Consider the following 6,360-nt stretch of genomic DNA (forward strand, 5'->3'; position numbering starts at 1 on the left):
TGGAGGTGTGTCAGAGGCAGGGGAGGGCGCGATAGGCTCCAGATATGAAAGAGAACATCCCCTCAGTAGAGACACGAGATTACACCCACACACACACAGACACAGACAGACACGCACGCAGAGACCTTTGGGGAAAAAGAGGAGTAGAGTGTAGTCTTCTGCTTTAAAATTAAAATATGGACACAGCAGAAATGTTTTAGAAGTGACAGCAAATAAAAATTAATGTTATAATTTTAATTTTAATTGTCACTGATGCTATTTTGCGCCTTTTGGTTCGTTTGCGCACATTAAAACCTGCTGTCATGATTTTGTTTTAGAGAAAATAGGTAATAATAATTTAATGACGTTAGTCAGAGGTGGAATTCAATTAAAGGCCTGTAGAGGTTTTTAATAATTAGAGTAATAACACTGATAATTTTGACAAAGCAACAATCATTCGCAGATGTTAAGTCCCGCACGTTAAATTCGCATTTAATTTAGCGATAAAATAAACAATGGTGAAGTCGGTTCATATAAGACGAGTTTATTAATTTTATGTATTTCTACTTTTTAATAAGACTGAATAAAACTACTTAAAATGTACTTTTATCTCCTACCAGCTCGACACCGTGCTTCTTTCTAACGTTAAAGTTTATTCGTTAACGTGTGTGATTTATTGTAATTTAGCTGAAACATATATTTATAAAAACAAGTCTATTAAAGTATTACTCACTCTGTGTCACAGGGTTTCAGGGTTTTTTTGTCACCATAAACTAGTTCACATTTTGAATCAGCAACACGATTTTATTTTCATTTTCAGTCTCAATCACGAAACACGTCAAAATGTACAAGTTTATTTTTTATTTTATTATTTTTTACATTAAGAAAAAAATCAACAACGAGACTGACTGTTTTAGCAGCTTCAGAGATCTCACTGTGTTATAGAAATTATTTTAAAAAATAAAGCCCAGTGAAATGTATCATATTTTATAGGAAATTGATTATATTTTTACATTTTTTAAAATAATATTTTGGGTTATTTTTTATGTTAAATATATTTGTAATCTTTTACTTAAAAAATGATTTCCAGTACATAAAAATACATTGTACCCATTATTTGAGCAATAATCTTAAAAATAATACAGTAAAAAACAAACAAACCTGTGTCTATATTCAGAATATAAATAAAAATCTATGCATTTAAGTCAAGTGACAACAAAGAGAGACTCTTACTGAGGCTAAAAATGACTGAAATTTACCTTTAACTTGAACCATTCCCCCTCCAAGCAGAGTCTTGTTTAAGGCCCTGATAATGGCATGTTTAAATGGGTCTTACTGCTGGACTGACACTACATTTTCAGTACTCAGTATGGGTATTATATAATGTTGTTATGACTTGGTTTTTTAACATGTGCGCCCTGTGGCGGCAGAACACCTCAGACAGCATCAGGTACAGTTTCAGTCCCAATATGCAAAATTAACTTTCACATATGTTTCCTGAAACTGTCAAAGCGTCACCGTTTGTAACCAATCACACATCATTTGCTTCCAAAGCTGGATGAAACAGGAAGCTGGCTGTCACACAGCAGCAGGCTCTTCTACTAAATAAGACCTCTTAGTGTTTGTGTGTCACTGGTCAGCGAGCCTGGCCTGCACGGGGGATCTGCTTTATAAACACAGATGAAAGAGATAACCCTGGGGTATTAACAGCTGCATGTGTGTGACCATACACATGCACACACATTAATAGATGAAACCCCCCTCCAGTGCAGGTATGACACAGTTATCCCCATCGACGCTGTCACTACTCTAATCCCACTTCCTGCGTCTCTCCTAGCAAGGTGAGCTCACAAGGGCGCACGCTGAAGTCATCAGTGTTGACACGGGTGGTGAGAGGGCCACAGTGTGAGCGGCACCCCTCCCCCCACACACACACACACCTCCACCTCCACCCATCTCGCTCACCCCTGGAGTCACCACTTCCTCTTCTATCCTCTTCTTGCTTCCGGTTAGAGCCTCAGGCCATCACCTTGTGTGGCACAAATCAGCTTTCATTTTCTGTTAAGAGCAGGTCAGGTGGCCCTCATGTGCTCATGTGCACAGGAGCATAACTTGGAATATATTGCGAGCAGGATAAAGTGTTTGTAATCCTGGTGGAGCCCGTACAATATCAGCCTTTTCCGCCGGATTCTAAACTTTCCACCGATACCTGAACGTAAGCCAGTGGGTTAAAGTGGGTGAGGAGTTATAAATAGTGAATTATAACCGCGCTCGTACTCAGAGCTATGCGGTAAATGGAAACTGATGTAAAATCTTGATGGCTTCAAAAGAATGCAGTAAAAGCAAGTGTGGTTAACTTGTCCACGGCTTCTGTGGGTTGACAAATTTAGAGGTGATAGACGGGCACATCATCAGATGTCTTCATTAAAGGAAGGTGATGATTATGAGATAGCTGGAATTACAGCATGAAATAATTCGCTGTGCTTTGAAATATAACTGAAATATGAAAGTGAGATGTTTGATTTGGCCTGTAATTAATGACCCAGTGGCTCACGTTAAAGGCCCCAGTATTATCCACATTTTCAGATGATTTACAATCTTTTTAAAATCTCGTAAATGTCCAAGACATTTCTGTTTGAATTTTTCTACCAATTAGGTTTTTCTAAACCTAATCAAACCCTGGATTGTGTTCCCAAGATCGGCTTTAAAGAAACAAAATAAAATGTCACACTTGGGGGCACTGATATGTAAATATAGGTATTTTTCTCCAATTTACAGTGTTGTTTAACCGTGCATGGTTTGGTTAGATTAAGGCAGACAAAAACTTAATCAGAAAGGCAATGTGGTTTGGCTTTAAAATCGCATGAATGACAATGTGAAAAACAATATGACACTGCGAAAGGTGTTGCTTGTAAATGAGCCTACACAGACTTTTCAGCTCCATTATGGCACTCCATAATGAGTTTCAGGTCCTCGTTAAGCTTTGCTAGTCAGGTTCACCCTCACTGCTCATTGTGCTGTTTTCAACCACAGCACGTAGTTGTTTTGGTGAAAAAGTTGTAGAAAACTCTCTATATCATAAATGCTCTTCGCTGAACATCAGAAAAACATGGTTAGTGAGAACAGTAGTGCACTCATCATGTAAACAAATGTGTTATTGCCCCAAGAGAAACCAAAAATGACAGCGCATACCTGATAAATCAAGCCGAAAATGAATCATGACGCTCCAGAATGATAACGACATGTTTTCCATAGCCACTTAAAAGATGATGACATATCAGTGTTGGGTTACTTATGCTCCTCCATGTGGCCGTTACAGGCTTACAGTCAGAGAACCTTCAGAACCACTTCATTAAGATTAGAAATAAGAAAGCAGAACAGTGATCTTCCAAGACAAAGTTCAATATTTTGTTGACCCATTCATCCACCCCCATCGCTTTCCTACATAGACTTTGCCATTCTGTAAGAGCAGAATAACCAACAGGTGTTCATACCAAACCTAAAGGAAAGAATTATTCCATTCCCAGTGGTTCCTAAATTTACAAATTGTCAATTTTAAGCCCAAAACAGGCAATATCAAGGCCAGCTATCAAGAATATGCAGCAAATTTAACATGGTTTTAATTCAAAAATTTGTTTTAAATTTGTGCCCCATGTGGAAGCAGTGTTCACTTTCTACTCATGGTTTTCTGTTATTACTTTGCTTTACAGTCGGGCCTAAATCACACTTTCAGAAAGACAGAAGTAACTTTAAGGCATAAAGACCAGCCTGGAGTGCCTTAAACTTGCATTCTTCCTAATGACCAGCAGTGGATGACTACACTGTTTGCAAAAAGAATGCTATCTCATAGGAATCTATGGGAAAATGATCCTAGTGCTGTCTTCATTAAATATCACATTAAACATTATGCTAATGGTGTCATGGCTTTAATTACTTGTTTCTAATCTTATTTAATACAGCTTAATGTTCAATTTGTATGTTGTGATTCAATTGAGACTAAAAGAGACAGTAAAGTAGTGTATGCTGTAAGCTGTGGTTACTTTGCTGCACTCCTCACTCGGCACATCTGTCTTCAAAATAACAAGATGGTAATGGAAATACTCCTCAGCTCAAGTCTTTTTGATAAATGGTAAATGGCCTGTATTTGTATAGCGCTTTTACTAGTCCCCCCTAGGGACCCTAAGGCACTTTACACACCCAGTCACACACTGGTGGAGGCAAGCTACAGTTGTAGCCACAGCTGCCCTGGGGCAGACTGACAGAAGCGAAGCTGCCATATTGCACCATCGGCCCTTCTGGCCAACACCAGTAGGCGGTAGGTGAAGTGTCTTGCCCAAGGACACAACGACCGAGACTGTCCGAGCCGGGGCTCGAACCGGCAACCTTCCGATTACAAGGCGAACTCCCAACTCTTGAGCCACGATCGCCCCAGACTTCACTAACCAGTGAGTAGCTAGATCGATATTTCACACATGACATAGGAAAAGGTTTTACAGGTAATTCAACGAGGTAATTACTCAGAGAGCCGCAAGACGTCATCTACTTTAACCATGCTAAAAATATCAACGGCTATTGTAGTTCTTCTCATGAGTTCGGGATGGGATTAACATGCAAACATATGGATGACTCTTTCTCCCTTTTCATGTGTTCAAATGAGATTTAATTTATCTTAATCGCACTGAAACCCTTGAAGCAGGTATAACATTTACGAGCGGACACCACAGATATAGTTTACAGTTTGCTCCCGCTCAATCTGCACTGGAAAGGCCCACCCTCCCCCCACCTGAAACCCAAGGAGGCTTCATGTTGCTCTAACTCATGACCAAAATGTTCACTATGTCAAACTCCTATACTTGTCATTAACATCCACTTCCTACAGTATTTGAGCCACATCTGTCCAAAACTGAACCTTCATTGGAGCTTTGAAATAATATTGACTCTAGAATGACTGTGTCATTTATTTTTCTTCCTTCATTGTTCTAAGTTAGCTTTGTTTTGGGTGCTTAACCCCCTCAGCCATAAATATCTGGTCTTGACATTGTGCCGATGTGGGTGGGCAAGGCATGCCTGACACAGAGTTCACAAATCAAACCCACTGTACAGGCTGAGCCGCAGCATTCATTTAATTTGAACTGTATTTTCAAGCAGTTTCAAGCATCTCTCCATGTGTTGTCATCACATGGAGAGATGAGTACGAGATTAGTGTTTACCTACGATAAAAATTTACTTGACATGAATTTGTTGTCATTTAGAACATTTATGAGCAAAGGTTTAAAAATCTGAAGTTAGAAAACTTTTTAGTTTTTTGTGATGATTTAGAACCATCAGTGCTTCTCATTCAGGTTTCCTTGGAGTTCTGAGCAGTGTGCCAGAAAACACGTCGTACCATTTAAATAGTCTGAAGAGGTAAAACTGAGGATCAAGCAAAGGTATTTTGATTCAAAGAAAATCAGCAGAGAGATGTGTTTGTAAAATATTATTGGTCAAATAGCACAGACGGTAAATAAAAGATGGACATGACCATAAAAATTTGTGACTGGGGCAACAGAGGACCGGAAAAGTAAGTAACATTAAAAAGAAACAGCTGTAGGTACATTTGCAAATAATCAAGTTATTCAGAGACGGGTCAGTGATATTACTGGGTATCAAAAGAGCATCTTAGAGAGGCAGTATTTGTCAGAAGAATTTGAACATATTAACATCTACAGTACATATAAACAAATATCAAACTATTCAGAGAATCTGTAGAAAGGTCTGTGTACAGGGTTTAAGGCCAAACATCAATATGGGATGCTCACTAAGCACACTATGGAAATCAGAGCATGGGCTCATGGACACTTCCAGAAATTATTTTCTATGGACGCAGTCTGTCATTCTATCCACAAATGCAGGTTTCCAGAGTGAAAAGAAGAAGCCATATGTGAACATTGCTGTTTTCTCAACACCAAAGCTCCTTTAAAATGCACTGGGGCAAAGCGGGAAACTATACTGTGGTCAGATAAACCAAAATCGTTTTGGAAAACATGGACATCCAATGCACTAAAGAGGAGAGGGACTATTTAGCTTGTTATCAGCACTCAATTCAAAAGCATGTCTGATGATATGCGGGTGTGTTAGTGCCTATGGAATTGCCAGCTTGCACATTTGGAAAGGCTGAGTGGCATTGCAGGCAATGCTGAAAGGTAAATTCAGGTATTAGAGCAACATATCCTCCCATCTAGGAAATGTCTTTTTCTGGGAGGACCTTGCATATTTCAGCAAGAAAATCCTAAAATGTATAATAGATTTCCAACAGCATAGCTTCACAGAAGAGTCCCGGTGCTGAACTGACCTGCCTGCAGTCCAGATCTTTCACCAACTGAAAACATTTGGTCTTCAGCA

This window comes from Perissodus microlepis, chromosome 8 (genome assembly GCF_051167445.1).
Source record: "Perissodus microlepis isolate ML-2025 ecotype Zambia chromosome 8, ASM5116744v1, whole genome shotgun sequence".
Classification (NCBI taxonomy): Eukaryota; Metazoa; Chordata; class Actinopteri; order Cichliformes; family Cichlidae; genus Perissodus; species Perissodus microlepis.